Source organism: Carcharhinus amblyrhynchos, chromosome 16 (genome assembly GCF_965287045.1).
Source record: "Carcharhinus amblyrhynchos chromosome 16, sCarAmb.v2.hapA, whole genome shotgun sequence".
NCBI classification, from domain to species: Eukaryota; Metazoa; Chordata; class Chondrichthyes; order Carcharhiniformes; family Carcharhinidae; genus Carcharhinus; species Carcharhinus amblyrhynchos.
The window spans coordinates 7,103,459-7,122,356 of record NC_137339.1 but is presented as its reverse complement, the minus strand read 5'-3'; the positions used below and the strand labels follow the sequence as shown (position 1 = coordinate 7,122,356).

General features: G+C 48.8%; 1 protein-coding gene across 3 annotated transcripts in view; it reads right to left on the bottom strand.

Annotated features, from left to right (window-relative positions):
* The window catches only part of LOC145353611 (neurensin-1-like), a 30,210-nt gene extending 20,650 nt beyond the window's left edge, over nucleotides 1–9,560 (bottom strand). Inside the window, exons 1-2 of one of the 3 annotated variants that reach the window (XM_080204375.1) lie at nucleotides 9,308–9,560; nucleotides 5,326–5,432 (exon numbers count right to left, since the gene is read on the bottom strand). The gene's annotated coding sequence lies outside the window, so the exon portion shown is untranslated. Of the gene's footprint in view, nucleotides 1–5,325; nucleotides 5,433–8,452; nucleotides 8,498–9,307 lie in introns of those variants that run through there. The other 2 variants (XM_080204374.1, XM_080204376.1) reach the window with 2 other exon arrangements.
* Between the last annotated feature and the right edge of the window lie 9,338 nt (nucleotides 9,561–18,898).

Sequence of the window (18,898 nt, the reverse complement as noted above, 5' to 3'; positions counted from 1 at the left end):
TGTACTTCGCTGTACATGCAGAACAGAAACAGGCCATTCAGCCCCACGGGGTTCATGCTATCGTTGATGTTCCACGTGCGTTTCCTCCCACCCTCATCCAGTTCAGCCTTTCAGCCCGCTAACCCTTTCTCTCCCTAATGTTTCTTAAAACTTATTAGTGTCACAAGTCAGCTTACATTAACATTGCAATGAAGTTACTGTGACAATGCCTTAGTTGCCACACTCTGGTGCCTATTTGGGTAGACTGAGGGATGCGTCTGTGTGGGTTTCCTCCGGGTGCTCCAATTTCCTCCCACAGTCCAAAGATGTGCAGGTTAGGTGAAGTGGCCATGCTAAATTGCACTTTAGTGTCCAAAGATGGAGTATAATGTTAGCAAGTGTGAGGTTATCCACTTTGGCAGAAATAATAGTAGGAGGGGTTATTATTTAAAAGGCGAAAAGCTGCAGCATGCTACGGTGCAGAGGGACCTGGGGGTCCTTGTGCATGAGTCGCAAAAACCCAGTCTGCAGGTGCAGCAGGTGGTCAGGAAGGCGAATGGAATGTTGGCCTTTATAGCGAGGGGGATAGAATATAAAAGCAGGGAGGTCTTGCTGCAACTGTACAGGGCACTGGTGAGGCCGCAGCTGGAGTACTGTGTGCAGTTTTGGTCGCCACACTTGCACAAGGATATATTGGCCTTGAAGGGGGTGCAGAGGAGGTTCACTAGGCTGATACCGGAGATGAGGGAGTTGGAATATGAAGAGAGACTAAATAGACCGGGTCTGTACTTGCTGGAGTTTAGAAGACTGAGGGGGGATCTTATAGAGACATATAAGATAATGAAGGGGATGGATGGGGTAGAGGTAGAGAGATTCTTTCCGCTTAGAAAGGATAGCAGGACTAGAGGGCACAGCCTCAAGATAAGGGGGGGGCAGTTTAGATCAGAGTTGAGGAGGAAGTTCTTCACTCAAAGGGTGGTGAATCTCTGGAATTCTCTGCCCGTTGAAGTGGTGGAGGCTGCCTCACTAAATATATTTAAATCACGGGTAGATCGGTTTCTGATAGACAAGGAAATTAAGGGTTATGGGGAGAAAGCGGGAAAGTGGAACTGATCCACTTCAGATCAGCCATGATCTTATTGAATGGCGGGGCAGGCTCGAAGGGCGAGATGGCCTACTCCTGCTCCTATTTCTTATGTTGTTATGTTCTTAAAGATGTTGTAAGTTAGGGGGAGTAGTGGGGTAAATACTTGGAGTTACATGGATAAAAATAAGATAATAATAAATAAGAGAAAAAAGGTGATTCGGTGCAGACTTGATGGGCCGAATGGCCTTCTTCTGCACTGTAAGGATTCTATGATTGTATAAAAGTACAGTCACTGTTGTGATGTCAAAAATTTGCAGTCAGCAAGATGCCATAAACAGCAGTGAGAAAATGACTGGGGAATCTCTATCAGTGAAACTGCTGGAAGTATGGATATTGATCCCAGAGAACTTGTTCAGTACAATGCTCAGTCTAAGCTTCGACCTTTGATTAGCAAGGGTTATGGTGACAGGCAGGAAGGTGGAGTTAGGATCCTTATTGCATTGTTGTCAAATAGGAGGCAGAGAGTGGGGGTCAATAGGTGCTATTCGGATTGGCGGATGGTGACTAGTGGAGTGCCCCAGGGGTCGGTGCTGGGGCCTTAGCTATTTACCATTTATATAGATGATCTGGAGGAGGGAACCGAGTGTATGGTGTCGAAATTTGCTGATGACACCAAGATTGGTGGAACGGCAAATTGCGCGGAGGGTGTGGAGAGTCTGCAGAAGGATCTAGATAGGCTGGGCGAATGGGCCAGGAACTGGCAAATGGGATTTAATGTTGGCAAGTGCGAGGTGGTCCACTTTGGTAGGAATAATGGTAGGAAGGATTATTACTTACGTGGCAAAAAACTGCAGCATGCGACGGTGCAGAGGGACCTCGGGGTCCTTGTGCATGAGTCGCAAAAACCCAGCCTGCAGGTGCAGCAGGTGGTCAGGAAAGCGAATGGGATGCTGGCCTTCATAGCGAGGGGGATTGAATATAAAAGCAGGGAGGTCTTGCTGCAGCTGTGTAGGGCATTGGTGAGGCCGCAGCTGGAGTACTGTGTGCAGTTTTGGGCACCGTACTTACGCAAGGATATTTTGGCCTTGGAGGGAGTGCAGAGGAGGTTTACTAGGCTGATACCGGAGTTGAGGGGGTTGAGCTATGAGGAGAGGCTGAATAAACTAGGCTTGTACTCGTTAGAGTTTAGAAGAATGAGGGGAGATCTCATTGAGACGTATAAGATGATGAATGGGATGGATAGGATAGAGGTGGAGAGACTCTTCCCGCTCAGAAAGGACAGTAGGACTAGGGGGCACAGCCTCAAGATAAAGGGGGGGCGGTTTAGATCGGAGTTGAGGAAGAACTTCTTCACTCAAAGGGTGGTGAATCTCTGGAATTCTCTGCCCGTTGAAGTGGTGGAGGCTGCCTCGCTAAATATTTTTAAGACGCGGGTTGATGGGTTTTTGGTAAGAGAGGGGATTAAGGGTTATGGGGAGAGGGTGGGAATGTGGAACTGAGCAGCGACAGATCAGCCATGATCTTATTGAATGGCGGGGCAGGCTCGAAGGGCTAGATGGCCTACTCCTGCTCCTATTTCTTATGTTCTTATGAAAGGTGGAACAGGCTCGATGGGCTGAATGGCCTCCTCCTGCTCCTGATCTTATAAAGGCGCCACATCAAGGCAAGTTATTACTGCTAACTTGAAAGAAATAATCTCCCAGGAGATGACGTTGTCCTTGTTATGTTTTCTGTTTGTTGTCACTATAAGGTTGGCACACTTCGATCAACTGGAGAAAGAGTTTGATCTTTCTCTTGGCCAGACACAAGGGCGAACTTAAACCTTCCAGCTTACCTCGAGTGTATCTGAACCCTCAGTAGGGTGGGTGCTTGGACTGAGGTGGACAGTTTGTCACCCTCTGAGGACCGGCACTTTCTCCAACCCGAGACCCAGGGGCAGCCGTACAAAGTGTGCCCGGTGGGGTAAAGCAGATAATGTGCGGAGCGCCGTACACCTCAATCTTCATGGTTACCAACCTCGATGGACTGACCCACAGCTGCCCACTCCTGCAGGAGCTGAGTCTTGCTGGGGTATGGTTTAACACCAGGACTCCCTTCCCCACCTCCCTGCCCACCCCCTGTGCCTTCCAACCCTCCTCAGGCTGACGTGAATTACTGGACAGTGGACATTGGATAGTTGGGTTTGGGGGGGTGGGGATGCTATTCAACCAGAGAGGGCATCAGAACAAACCCAATTCTGCTCCACTCCATGGATCAAGTCCATCTCTACAGGCCACAGAGATAGGGAGGAGGTGGAGGCCATGGTGAGGCAGGGGGCTGGGGGGGGGGGGGGTGTAGGATTTGCAAACAATGTTGAGAATTTAATAATTGGGACGTTGACTGGGAGCAAATGTAAGTTGGTGAGCACAGCAGCGATAAGGAAATGGGGCTTGCTACAGCTGAGGATATAGACAGAGGAGTATCACATGAATTAAGGAGCTGGTTACACATTGCCGGGGGGGTGGGGTCAGTGCGCTCAGAGCCCAAGCGCCAACACCCTCAGCAGAAAGACAGTCGAGGAGAGATGGGAGAGATTCTTGAAAAGGTAGAGGGTGGATGGCTCTCAAAAGAGAGAGATAGAATCCCTACAGTGCAGAAGGAGGTTCCTTGGCCTATCAGTTCTGCACCAATCACAATCTTACCCAGGCCCCATTCCCACAATCCCATGCATGTACCCTGGTTAGCCTCCCGACACTAAGGGGCAATTTTAGCACGGCCAGTCCACCTAACCCGCACATCTTTGGACTGTGGGAAGCCACGCAGATGTGGGGAGAACGTGCAAACTCCACACAGACAGTGACCCGAGCTGGGAATCAAACCCGGGTCCCTGATTCTGTGAGGCAGCAGTGCTAACCACTGTGCCGCCGTGCCTCATTCGAAAGGGCGTGGGATAAAGAGAGAGAGGATATTAGAGGAGAGACATCCTCTCAGGTCAGGTACAGCAGAGGTTAGGTGCAGAGTAAATCTCCCTCGATACTGCCTCATTAAGTATTTCCAGAATTGGGACAGGACTGGTTAGTTGCAGGGTAAATATCCCCCCTGTGATAAAATACTCAGCGGATCAGACCAAACAGGCTCTCCCTTGAACCTTACCCTTATTGTGACGTGTGTTTATGGGTCAGCTTTCAATCCTCTGACACTTACTCTGGTTCCTCACGTTCCCTTCCTTGATAGGCCAGATGCTAACAGTTTTCTTGGATATGCTTCTGTTTTTTTTGGGAGTTATTCCACATTCTAATTCTGCGCTATCTTTATCCTGGTTTCTTGACAGCAGCTAAAAATAAAGCCGAAATGTTCCCTTCTTTCTTTGCGGAGTATTTATTACTCCTGAGCTTTAGTGTTTGCTGAGCTAGAAATACACCTAGTTACGCTGATGTCAAAGTGCCTCAGTTACCCTGCCCTCTTCCATCAACACCTCCAAATGGAGGGGCTGTAGCTCGAGGGATCATAGTTGAAGTTTAGTTTATTTATTAGTGTCACAAGTTGCTTTACCTTAACACTGCAATGAAGTTGCTGTGAAATTCCCGAGTCGACACACTCCAGTGCCTGTTCAAGTCAATGCATCGAACCAGCACGTCTTTCAAATTGTGGGGGGAAACCAGAGCACCTGGAGGTAACACAGGTTTCTGCAAAAATCCCTCAGTCGCCACACTCCGGCGCCTGTTCGGGTACGCTGAGGGTGTATTTAGTACGGCCAACGCACCTAACCAGCACGTCTTTCGGGTTGTGGGAGGAAACCGGAGCACCCGGAGGAATCCTACACAGTCGCAGGGAGAACGTGCAGACTCCACACAGAGAGTGACCCCCAAGCCGGGAATCAAACCTGGGTCCCTGGCGCTGTGAGGCAGCAGTGCTAACCACCGTGCCGCCCATATACACGTACAGTACTACAGGCTGCAATGTGAATCCTGTCTGGTACACACCATAGAGACAAGTCCTGATATTATTCAGGTGAGTCTGCACGTTCTCCCCGTGTCTGCGTGGGTTTCCTCTGGGTGTTCCCGTTTCCTAGCACAATCCAAAGATGTGCAGGTTAGGTTGATGAGTGGGGTAAGCACGTGGGCTAACAGGCATAGGGTCTGGGCAAGTTGCTATTTCAGAGAGTCAGTGCAGACTAAATGGGCCGAATAGCCTGCTTTGGCCCTGTGATTCTTTCTATTCTATGATACTGCCACTACCATCTGCTGTACGGACAATGGAGTGATGAATGGAGTGATTACCTGGCTGTTAGTTCAGATTTATAAAGGTGGCCAGCTTGTCTTGAAGCAGTTGTTCCGCAATGGTGATATTCGGAGGGTGCCTGTATTCACATCAATACGGTAGCTTCCTGCAGATGAAGCCATTAATACGCAGATTCGCAAAGAAGGTTTGTGTGCGGTAGATGCAGATAGCCCACAGTGGCTGGAAGTTAACATTATACATGCATCTGGCACTGTTGTAGGCTATGTGGATCTGTGGTAATGTCACATAATTGGGGGCATGTTGTGTGTCAGTAATAACAGAGACTTGGTAGTACTGGGGATAAAAGACTGATTATTTAACCCAAACTCTACAGAACACACACAAGGTGTAGCCATAAAAAGGAAATTGAAATATATCACATCCCCACAACATTCCACAATGCTTTACATTGTTCACTTTTGTCTCTGCGAAAGTTAAAGTTGAAGTTTATTTATTAGTGTCACAAGTAAGGCTGACATTAACACTGCAATGAAGTTACTGTGAAAATCCCCTAGTCGCCACAGTCCGGCACCTGTCTGGGTACACTGAGGGAGAATTTAGCCTGGCCAATGCACCCTAACCAGCACGTCTTTCGGACTGTGGGAGGAAACCGGAGCACCGGGAGGAAACCCACGCAGACACGGGGAGAATGTGCAGACTCCACACAGACAGTGACTGAGGTTGGGAATCGAACCCGGGTCCCTGGCGCTGCGAGGCAGCTGCGCTAACCACTGCGCTGCCGTGGGGAGCGCAGTCAGCAATTTGAACTTTTTGTTTTGCGTGAAAATGAATCGAGGGATAAATATTGGGCAGGAAACCGGGGGGGAGAACTTCCTTACTCTTCTTTCAAACCGTGCTGTGGTATTTTCTATTCACCTGAGAGACCCTTGGTTTGGCATATCAGCCAATCGTTAGCAATTCCTCAGTGGGGCTGGAGGTCGGGGGCTGCGGGGGGTGGTGGGTGGGTGGGTCAGCTACGGTTCTGCGGGAGGGGTGAGGTGGGGTGGTGGTGGTGTAGGGAGGTTGAAGCCTCTGAGTTGGACCCAGGACCCTCTCTGACTCCCAGGGGGTAAAAAGGTGTTAGTTACCCCTGTGTACCACAGCTGACAATGCCTCGCAGAGGGGACAGACACGGCTCCTGTGTGGCATGTGCCTGGTTCTGCCCCACTGCCAAGTTTTGAAAGGTGGAGGCGGCGAGGGTTAAATGGACAGAACACCGTGAGGCTGAGAAAGATGATGACTCCATTTAAACACCCGGAGCTGCTGGTGACTCTAAAGGGGATGAAATCCGGACGTCACTGGCGCAAGGTGACATTTTTTTCTCTGTTGTTTTCTGCATGGCGATTGAAGAGGGAAAATCTCATTGCCAAAACATTGGAAGAAAATTATCCTGCGAATGAGTCAGACTTAACAGCCTGAGATAAATACACTGAGATAGACATGTTGAGTTAAAGATACAGACAGATAATTATATTTCTGTTATGTATATATTAATAATACACACACACACAAGTGTACAGATACACACACACAATGTTATATATATAACCCAATCTTGAAGAATGAGTTCTTTGAATACGATTAGTTCTAAGCCGGCAGCTTTTCTCTATAATTCTCACACTGACTGAAGGCATTAGTTGACAACTTTCTACTATTTGGGATTGTGTTTAACAGAGAGAGAGAGAGTGGAAGAAGTGGGATAGCCAGAGAAGGACGATAGTTGGGGTCAGCTCACACCATTAAGACAGAAATACTGAAGGAACAGATTAGCGTAAATATAATCAAAAATCTTAACTGGGAAACCATTGTAAGGGAGCGATCGAATAACTAGCTGGTGAAAATGTGTGGAGTTGGAGACAGACAATGATCCATGCAGCAGAGTACAGGGACAGAACGTGCAAACACTGATCAGATTTAACTGTTGCTGGGTTACACTGGCTGGCAGGCTAGCCCTTGTTCATTACCTCCTGCCATAGCAGCAATTCTTCATAGAATCCCTACAATGCAGAAAGAGGACATTCAGCCCATCGAGCCTGTACCGAACATAATCCCACCCAAGTCTTATTCCCGCAACACCGCACATTTACCCTGCTAACCCCCCCCTGCCTGGACAGTAAGGGGCAATTTATCATGGCCAATCCACCTAACCCGCACATCTTTGGGAGGAAACCGGAGCACCTGGAGGAAACCCATGCAGACACGAGGAGAATGTGCAAACTCCACACAGACAGTGACCCAAGGCCAGAATTGAACCCGGGTCCCTGGCGCTGTGAGATAGCAGTGCTGACCACTGTGCCCCGCCTTGTTCAGCTGTTCTTTAATTTTCCAGGATACGCTTCATGAGTGAAGATGCTTAAGAGTTCATGGAGCTATAGAATCCGTATAGTGCAGAAAGAGGCCATTTGGCCCATTAAGTCAGCACCGACTCTCTGAAAGAACATCCTATCCAGGCCCCGCCCTATTCCCGTAACTCAGCGAATTTACAATGATCAATCCCCCTAAACTACACATCTTTGGGCTGTGGGAGGAAACCAGAGCACCCGGAGGAAACCCACACAGACATGGGGTGAACGTGCAAACCACACCCAGTCATCTGGGGGCTGGAATTGAACCTGAGTCCCCGGTGCTGTGAGGCAGCGATGCTAACCACCGTGCCACTGCACCACCTTTACAACTGAACAGCGAAAATCATCTTTCTCAAAGACCTGAATTGAATGCAATAGAGGCACAGGAGGAGGCCATTCATCCCTTTGAGTTTCTTAACTCAGTCTCTTAACTCCATTAAGCTGCCTTGGTTCTGAACTCCTTACTTGCCCAATAAAAATCTATTGAACTCAGCTATGAAATTTTTAATCGAGCCCCCCACTTCCACCCCTATTCCATCCCTATCTTCCCCCCCTAGATTTTTTTTGGGGGGGGGGGGTGGATGAGAGAATTCCAGATTTCCTTTTGTGTGAAGAAGTGCCTCCTGGCATCACCCCAAAGCATCTATTTTAAATGTTAGACCACCTCCCCCCCCCCCATTCCCACCCACCTGCAACCCCCCCCAACCTCTGACCATCTGCCCCTCTGTTTTGGCCTCCGATCTCCTCCCCACCCCTCCCTCCCTCCTCCTCCATCACTCACCAGCCGGGCAAACAGGTCATTTTTCTCCAACCTGCTGTCACCTTCGTACATCATCTTAATTGGATCAAATCTCCAGCCTCCATCCTCAAGGGAAAATGACTCTTAGTCTGTGTGGCCCCATCCTCACAATTCAATCTGTCCAAACCCCGAGATCATTCCGCACCTCCTCCAAGGTCAATTTACCCTGGGGAGGCTGAGGGTGGAAAGGGAAAGGAAGGAGGGAAGGAGAGAGAGAGAGATGTGAGGAGAGGAGGGGGAATCAACGGATGAGAAAGAGTTTGAATAGAAACAGAGAGAGAGAGAGTTATAAATGAGAGAGAATGATGTGGAGTGGAGAGGCGGAGGGGGTTGGTTAGAGAAAAATAATTTAAACAAAAGCAGCAGGGGAAAAGCTTCCAGAGAACAATATATTAAAAAAAACCTTCGGACAATTAAACAATTTAAAATAATATCAAGGGCAGCTAATTGCAGAAAACTAGAAGCTTTCAAATCCTATTGTTGAAGACTAAAGTGGATAGAAAGAACAAAAGGCACTGGGAGAAGTGAAATCAGATTAAAAGAGTAGAGAAATCTCAGACATCAGTCCACAAGAGTTGTCCATCTCTTATTCTTTCTATATTTTAATGGCTTCACCTTCAAGCACAGACTGTAATCAAAAGAAATGTGATGCAGAGAGGTGTATCTCTGACATCTAGTCTGCCTCAGATACAAAGATCACAATTAGTAGTTTTACATTTTGACTGCCGGTGCTATAAAGTGACAGAGACAGACAGAAGATCATGTAGAGAGGCAGAAAATCAGAGAGAGAGAGAGAGAGAGAGATGGGTCCAGCGCTCACTCTCCTGCATGTTTTACCTGTTGCAGAACAGATCCTTAACACTGCTCCCCACACGGCAGTTCCATCCACCAGCCCCGGTCGCCAGATAAGGATTAATCTCTGCTCTGAAGCCTAGTTGGCGATGGATTATGTTGTGGCGGGCTGCACCTGCTGACTGGCAGCTTCACACTGTATGCACACATTTGCATCCGTGCACTCACTCACTCACTCACACACACAGACTCACAGGCTCTCACACACACTCACTCACTCACTCACTCACACACTGAGCAGCTGATCTCCACTGTCCACTTCAACCTTGAGAACCGTGCAGACGTACAGGAAGCACCATAGCTAATTAGATTATGCAATTCCTGTCCCTGATATTGCCTTCTCTCCTTCCACACACACACACACACACACACAGAGCCAGGCGTGCTTGTTGGAAAATGATGTGCTAATCTCTCAGGCCTTCTGTCAGAACCCGAAACAACGAGGAATGGATTATTCTGCTCCAGATTAAACTGGGATCTGGCAAAATGGGAGAATTAAACAGGGCAGGATTGTAACTGATCTGGTGTTTTCCCTCCCTGATATTTGCGCTTGCTCTCTCACTGCTGGATCAATAACAGGCTTCATCTTGTTGTATTGCACTCGTCATTTTTATTTCATTATCCCGGGAAAGTCTAATTTTGATGCAGTAGGAATCTTTACAGTGTATCATATATCAGTTATTCCAAGTACAGCACGGTGGCACAGTGGTTAGCACTGCTGCCTCACAGCATCAGGGACCCAGCTTTGATTCCCGGCTTGGGGGTCACTGTCTGTGTGGTGTTCGCACATTCTCCCCGTGTCTGTGTGGGTTTCCTCTGGTTTTCTCCCACATTCGGAAAGACGTGCTGGTTAGGGTGCAGCGTCCCCAACAGGCGCCGGAGTGTGGCAACTAGGGGAATTTCACAGTGACTTCATTACGGTGTTAATGTAAGCCTTACTTGTGACTAATAAATAAATTTTAACTTTTAATGCAGTTTTGTTTTATCTAACGCAGAATATAATGACTTTATGGCAGCATGCTACACTCTGCGATGTACATTCAATGAAGGATGCGTTTATGTATCCCCTTTTACAACTTTAGAATATCCCAAAGTGCTTCTCTGACAACGAAAGTCTTTTAAAGTGTTGTCACCTCTGCAATGTCGGAATAGGGACAACTGGTTTGTGCACAGCAAGATCCCACTGGGAGAAACAGGGTAATGACCAGGTCATACACAGTTGCCCTTTTCCAAGAACCTGTCCAACATCAGTCTCTTTCCCTTCCCCCCCCGTTGAAGCTCTGCTAATTTTACCAACATCAGCACTTGATTAAGACTCACAGCTCAGCACCGTGCATGTCATTCCAGCACCATTCACACAACATAGATCGGGACACAGATCAGCTAGGTAGCCAATATCTTTTCCCAAAGGTAGGGGGGTCTAAAACTAGAGGGCATAGGTTTCAGCTGAGAGGAGACAGATACAAAAGGGTCCAGAATTTTTTCACATAGAAGGTGATGAATGTCTGGACCGAGCTGCCAGAGGCAGTAGTAGAGGCGGGTACAATTTTATCTTTTGAAAAGCATTTAGACAGTTACACGGATACGATGGGGTAGAGGGATATGGGCCAAATGTGGGCAATTGGGGCTAGCTTATTGGTTCAAAAAAGGGTGGTATGGACGATTTGGGCTGAAGGGCCTATTGCCATGCTGTAAACTTCTATGACTCTATAACACCAACAACTTAGATTTATATAGCACCTTTAACATCACAAGGTACCGCAAAGTGCAAAACAAGATCTTTCTAAAGGTGACTTCCAGCCAAAGAAGGAGGCATTAGGTCAGATCACCAAAAGCTGGGTCAAAGAGTGAGGAGGAGTGAGAGGTAGAAACCTGAGGAGTGTCTTAAAAGAGGAACTGAGAGGTAGGGAGGCAGGAAGGAGGGTCTTCCAGAGGGGGGGGGGCCTAGGTAACCGAAAGCACAGCCCGTAATGGCAGAGCAAGAACAACAGGGGATCTTCAGGAGGACAGACCAAGTTGTGGGGCTGGAGGAGAGTAGAGAGACGGGGCCGGAATTCCATCGCCTCACCCTCCACTGTGCGGGCGAGAGGGGAATGCCAGGAAAGGCCCGTGGGCCTCGGGTGGGAATTTCCGTTCTTGCTTGTGCGAGGCCGTAAAATCCCGCCCAGCGAGCGGGGCAGGGTGGCGGGGGGTGGAGGGGAGTGTGCGGGGTTGGTGGGGGTGAGGGGGGTGTGCATTGTGGTAAGACTCTGGGAGGGATTTAATAACAAGTCTGAGAACTTTAAAATCAAGTCATTGATTGACTGGGAGGCCATGGCCTAGTGGTATTATCGCTAGACTATTAATCCAGAAACTCAGCTAATGTTCTGGGGACCTGGGTTCGAATCCTGCCACGGCAGCTGGTGGAATTTGAATTCAATAGATAAAAAATATCCGGAATTAAGAAATTACTGATGACCATGAAACTATTGTCGGAAAAGCTCATCCGGTTCACTAATGCCCTTTAGGGAAGGAAATCTAATGTCCTTACCTGGTCTGGTCCTACATGTGACTCCAGAGTCACAGCAACATTGTTGACCCTCAACTGCCCTCTGAAATGGCCAGACAAGCCACTCAGTTCAAGGGCAACTAAGGATGGGCAATAAACGCTGGCCAGCCAGTGACGCCCATGTCCCATGAATGAATAAAAGAAATGTGAGTCAGCGAGTATAGGAGTAATCGAGGAATGGGACTTGTTGCCAGTTAAGACACACACAGCTGTGTTTTAGATGGTCTCCTGTTTCCAGGAGGGTGGAGACCAGCCAGGAGTGTCTTGGAATAATTAAGTCTGGGGGTATTGAAGGCTTGAATGTGGGTTTCAGCAGCAGATGAGCCGACAGGGCTGGAGTTGGGCCATCCTGCAGAGCTGAAATAGACAGTGATGGGGTCAGAGGAAAAGCTCATCTGGGCCGTAAACCGACTGGCTGAACCTCAGACTGTTGCCGGGGAGAGGGATGGAGTTGGTAACTCGGGAACAGAGTTTGCAGCTGGACTGAGAACACGTGGTTTGCGTTTTCCCAATATTTAACTGGAGGCAGTTTCTAATCCGGCACGGCGGCACTGTGGTTAGCACTGCTGATTCACAGCATCGGGGACCCGAGTTCGATTCCCAGCTTGGGAAGAGTGCAGAGTCTGCACATTCTCCCCGTGTCTGCGTGGGTTTCCTCCGGGTGCTCCAGTTTCCTCCCACAGTCTGAAAGACGTGCTGGTTATCTTTATTGACCCGAACCGGCGCCGGAGTGTGGCGACTAGGGGTTTTTCAGAGTAACTTCATTGCGGTGTTAATGTAAACCTGACTTGTGACACTAATAAATAAACTTTAATCCGGAACTGGATATTAGATGAAAAGTTTGACATCGATATCCTCATTACGGTGGCGTGGCCAAGGCCCCTGCTTGGCCAACCCCCACAGAGCGAGCATTAGTGCCAGCCCCCTATGTGCCTGTGGGAGGGAGCAGACCCTGAACCACATCACACAAGAGTGTCCAGTACACAGACTCAGCCGAGTTCTATTCACATTCAGTGGAACAAACTGCCTGCCTTCATTAACTAATTCATTCATTAAATAAATAAACGGTGGCGCAATTAAACCCATTTCAATAGGCCCAATCCTCATTACAATAGGATCTTGATTACACCCGTCATTCCATTTCCCACTAAGTGTGAAGAGCTTTTATTATGCAGCATAAGAGGGGCAGTACGGTGGCACAGTGGTTAGCACTGCTGCCTCACAGTGTGAGGGACCTGAATTCAATTCCCACTTTGGTTCACTGTCTGTCTGTGCAGACTCTGCACATTCTCCCCGTGCCTGGGTGGGTTTCCTCCAGTTCCCTCCCACAGTCGAAAGACATGCCGGTTAGGTGCATTGGCCGTGCTAAGTTCTCCTTCAGAGTACCCGAACAGGTGCCGGACAGTGGCAACTAGGGGATTTTCACTGTAACTTCATTGCAGTGTTAAGGTAAGCCAACTTCTGAAACGAATAAATAAACTAAACTTTAATCACGATCCCTCGAGCTACAGCCCCTCCATTTGGAGGTGTTGAGGGAACATAGAAACATAGAAAAACTACAGCACAAACAGGCCCTTCGGCCCACAAGTTGCGCCGATGATATCCACACCTACTAGGCTTACCTATAACCCTCAATTCTATTAAATCCCATGTACTCATCCAGAAGTCTCTTGAAAGACCCTATCGAATTTGCCTCCACCACCACCTCCAACGGCAGCCGATTCCACTCACCCACCACCCTCTGAGTGAAAAACTTACCCCTGACATCTCCTCTGTACCTACTCCCCAGCACCTTAAACCTGTGTCCTCTTGTGGCAACCGTTTCAGCCCTGGGAAAAAGCCTCTGAGAATCCACCTGATCAATACCTCTCATCATCTTATACACCTCTATCAGGTCCCCTCTCGTCCTTCGTCTCTCCAAGGAGAAAAGACCCAGCTCCCTCAACCTATCCTCATAAGGCATGCCACCCAATCCAATTTGATGGAAGAGGGCAGGATAACTGAGGCACTTTGACATCAGCGTAACTAGGTGTATTTCTAGCTCAGCAAACACTAAAGCTCAGGAGTAATAAATACTGCACAAAGAAAGAAGGGAACATTTCGGCTTTATTTTTAGCTGCTGTCAAGAAACCAGGATAAAGATAGCACAGAATTAGAATGTGGAATAACTCCCAAAAAAAACAGAAGCAGCTCCAAGAAAACTGTTAGCATCCGGCCTATCAAGGAAGGGAACGTGAGGAACCAGAGTAAGTGTCAGAGGATTGAAAGCTGACCCATAAACACATGTCACAATAAGGGTAATGTTCAAGAGAGAGCCTGTTTGGTCTGACCTGCTGAGTATTTTATCGCAGGGGGGATATTTACCCTGCAACTAACCAGTCCTGTCCCAATTCTGGAAATACTTAATGAGGCAGCGAGGAGGGAGGTTTACTCTGCACCTAACCTCTGCTGTACCTGACCTGAGAGGGTGAAACAGTCGCCGGAATTTTACCGTCACGCCCACCTCGATTCTGGAGGCGGTAAAATTCAGCCCAGTGATGTTTTCCCCTCCAATGTCCTCTCTCTTGTTATCCCACGCTCTTTCTGATGCGCACGGTGGCACAGCAGGTAGCACTGCTGCCTCACAGCGCCAGGGACCCCGGGTTCAATTCCCGGCTTGGGCCACCGTCTGTGAGGAGTTTGCACATTCTCCCCGTGTCTGCATGGGTTTCCTCCGTGTGCTCCGGTTTCCTCCCACAGTCCGAAAGACTCTGTCTTTATCCCACACTGATGCTCTCTCTCCCCTCTCTTTTGCAGTGTTAATGTACACCTACTTGTGACACTGATAAATAAACTTTAAACAACAAAAGGAACTGGAGCAGGAGAAGGCCATTTGGCCCCTCGAGCCTGCTCCACCATCCAGCATGTTCATGGCTGGTGATCCCACTTGTTGCCAGATCTTCAGAATGTTTTTTGATCAAATATCAGCAGCAATTTGACGGACACACTTAATGCAGGAAAACATCCCAAGATTCTTCACTAGAGGGTTATCAAACCCAATTAGACATTTGCCATTTCCTCCATTACACCATGCCATCACCCTCCCCATTACAATGCTACTGTAATGATTGGCATTTATTAAATCTTTCCGCCCAATGAGATTGACGGTAATTACAACCCTAGAATCATCGAATCCCAACGGTGCAGAAGGAGGCCATTTGGCCCATCAAACCCACACTGACCACAATCCCACACAGGCCTTATCCCCATGTATTTACCCTGCTAACGCTGCCTGACACTAAGGGGCAATTTAGAACAAAGCAAATTTCAGCACAGGAACAGGCCCTTCGGCCCTCCAAGCCTGCACCAACCATGCTGCCCAACTGAACTAAAACCTCCTACCCTTCTGGGGACTATATCCCTCTATTCCCATCCTATTCATGTGTTTGTCAAGACGTCCCTTAAAAGCCACTTTAGCATGGACAACCCACCTAACCCGCACATCTTTGAACTGTGGGAGGAATTGGAAACCCATGCAGACACGGGGACAACATGCAGACGCTACACGGGCCCAAGCCGGGAATTGAACCTGTGTCCCTGGCGCTGTGAGGCAGCAGTGCTAACCACTGCGCCGCCGTGCCACCAAGATCAGAATTAGATCTTCTTTCACTTTGGACCATCGCTGCCTTTGGAATACCTTTGAGAAATTCCCGTTTTTCATTGGCTGATCCCAGCCGATCCACACCTCAGCAATGTAGCTGACCTTTAACCCCAAATGGGGGAACTTTGCGTTAAACGTACAACTGAACTGATTGACAATTGAATTCACCAATGGTGTTACCATGGCAGCTTACTCAATCTGGATGTCTGGCCTGTGTGCATCATGGAACAGTCTTTGGCTCAATGTTTAGCATTCCTAACTCTTGGACAGGAGATTCCCACTCCTGGATAAGAGGGAGCCCAGAGCTCCAGCTCTGAATCCGGCTTGGCATCCAGTGGGATATCTGCATCTGGTGAGGTGTCCTCCTACTGTTTGGGACATGTGAGCCTGTTTACCTCCTCCCCCCCAGCCCCCTTCCAACCACCCCCCAACACCCCTCCCCCCACCCAGCTTGATGGGACTAACTGCTCCATTCCCACTGCCTCCCAATGAACATAGAACATAGAACATAGAACATTACAGCGCAGAACAGGCCCTTCGGCCCACGATGTTGCGCCGACCAGTTACAAAAACAATGACCCACTAGCCTATACCAATCCCTTTTCGTCCATAAACCTATCCAGAGATCTCTTAAACGCCCCCAAACTAGACGCATTTACAACTGCAGCAGGCAGGGCATTCCAATCCCTCACCACCCGCTGGGTAAAGAACCTACCCCTGACATCCGTCCTGTAGCTACCCCCCCTTAATTTAAAGCCATGCCCCCTCGTGCTAGCTTTCTCCATCCGAGGAAAAAGGCTATCACTATCCACCCTATCTAAACCTCTAATCATCTTATATGTTTCAATAAGATCCCCTCTTAGCCGCCTTCTTTCCAACGAAAACAACCCTAGATCCCTCAGTCTCTCCTCATAGGACCTCCCCACCATACCAGGCAACATCCTAGTAAACCTCCTCTGCACCCTCTCCAACGCCTCCACATCCTTCTTGTAATGCGGGGACCAGAACTGCACACAGTACTCCAAGTGCGGCCGCACTAGAGTAGTGTACAGTTGCAACATTACACTGCGACTCCTAAATTCAATCCCCCTACCAATAAACGCCAAGACACCGTACGCCTTCTTGACAACCTTATCTACTTGATTCCCAACTTTCAGGGATCTATGTACACACACACCTAGATCCCTCTGTTCATCCACACTATTCAAAGTCCTCCCGTTAGCCCTATACTCGACACATCTGTTGCTCCTACCAAAGTGAATTACCTCACACTTCTCCGCATTAAATTCCATCCGCCACCTCTCGGCCCAGCTCTGCAACCTATCTAAGTCTCCCTGCAGACTATGACACCCTTCCTCACAATCTACCACACCTCCAACTTTGGTGTCATCAGCAAATTTACTAATCCACCCAACTATACCCTCATCCAGATCATTAATAAAAATTACAAACAACAGTGGCCCCAAAACAGATCCCTGAGGCACACCACTCGTAACTGCACTCCATGATGAATATTTACCATCCACCACCACCCTCTGTCTCCTATCTGATAGCCAATTCCTGATCCAACTTCCTAGATTACCCACAATCCCATACATCTGCATTTTCTGCAGAAGCCTACCATGGTGAACCTTATCGAACGCCTTACTAAAATGAGGTGTTAGGGAAGTGCTCGCATCGAGTGGGGCCTGTTCCTTCCAAACAGATCACTTGAGATCAATGAAGTGTTTGCGTTCCAGCCTGTCAGACTGTTTGTCATCCACTTCCATGACTTCCCATTATTCTCTCCGAGATGAGGGCATGGCAATAGGTGAGGTTGGCACCATGTTGCCATCTGCTGGAGCTCCTGTTGGTTCCTCCTGAGATTGTGTGACTATTCCCCAAGCATAACCTGGAACATCCTGGAAGATCCTTTCGCTTCTGAGCAAATTTCGATTTGCCAGTAAAGATTTGACCAGATTATCAATTTCTACGGGAAGTGATAGATTCTCTCCCCCTCCCCACACCCCACAGCTGCAGAGTGGGGCTGTGAACCACCCCTGAACCCCCTGGGACCTCCAAGACGTGACTGCCTGCAACTCCGTGGCGTTTTAGTGGGGCAGCAAGGCGGCACAGTGATTAGCACTGCTGCCTCACAGCGCCAGGGACCCGGGTTCAAATCCGGCCTCAGGTCACTGTCTGTGTGGAGTTTGCACATTCTCCCCGTGTCTGCGTGGGTTTCCTCCAGGTGCTCAGGTTTTCTCCCACAGTCCAAAGATGTGCGGGTTAGATAGATTGTCCATACTAAATTGCCCCTTAGTGTCAGGGGATTAGCAGGGGGTCACATGCGGTTAGGGGGATAGGGTCTGGGCGGGACTGTAGTCGGTGCAGACTCGATGGGCTGAAAGGCCCCCCACCCCTGCACTATAGGGATTCTAGAAATGTTATGAAAGTGAAGGAAAATGAGGGGCAAGAGGTCCTGTTAGGAAAGTTCCAGGAATACATTCAGCCAAGAGATAGCAACCTCCCCCCTACAAAAGCCAGATACCTACGATATGCCAATGCACATTGAAATAAATGCACAAAACAAATGATGCATTCTCATGCTACCCACGATCCGGTTTCCTCCCACACCCCAAAGATGTGCTATTAGGCTGATTGGTGTAACAAATTGTCCCTAAATTAGTCTTCCCTCAATGTGGAATGCCATAAACATAGACAAGGGTCATGGGTGGAGAGGGGGACTCATAATGTTAAAATGGCGGCGTGGGCTCGTTGGGCCAAAGGGCCTGTTTCCTGGGCTGTTTTGTCCTTTGTTCTTTGATCAGGTTCAGAGGTCACTGGCCAGGCGTGACCTCTGGCCTCCCACTGACCTGGGGACAGCAGGATCGCAGTCCAATGATGGTTCTCTCACAGCTCAAAGAGTGAGGCTGGCGCTCTCTAAGAAGGAACTGCATTGCTCCAAATCAATCAACACCACTCCAACTGCTGTCTGCTGCTGGCATGTCCTTGGACTTTCCAGGAAAAGCCCGTGTGGCCGGCAGCCAAGATCTGCCTCGAAGGTTTCCAGCCTCAGCCTCCCGACATCTTCATTAACAACAGCCAACGGCCTGAGTCGCAATCGTCTTTTCAAAATGACGCCCCACCGCCCCCACCCAGCAGGACTAAGCAATTGCTCACCCTGCCCAGGCCAAGAAACGCTTGGGATTCCCCAATCTTGTTTGTTCCAGCCACTGTTGCCAGCGAGGGTGGAGAATTTGGCACTCAGCTAAAACTCCATTCACTGCAGCGGGACTGGAGAATCCCAGCCATAGGCGAGGTCAGAAATTTCCAGCGTCGACCTGCAAGTGGTTGCCATGGTACATAGGACCATAGAATCCCCACAATGCAGAAGGAGGCCATCCTGCCC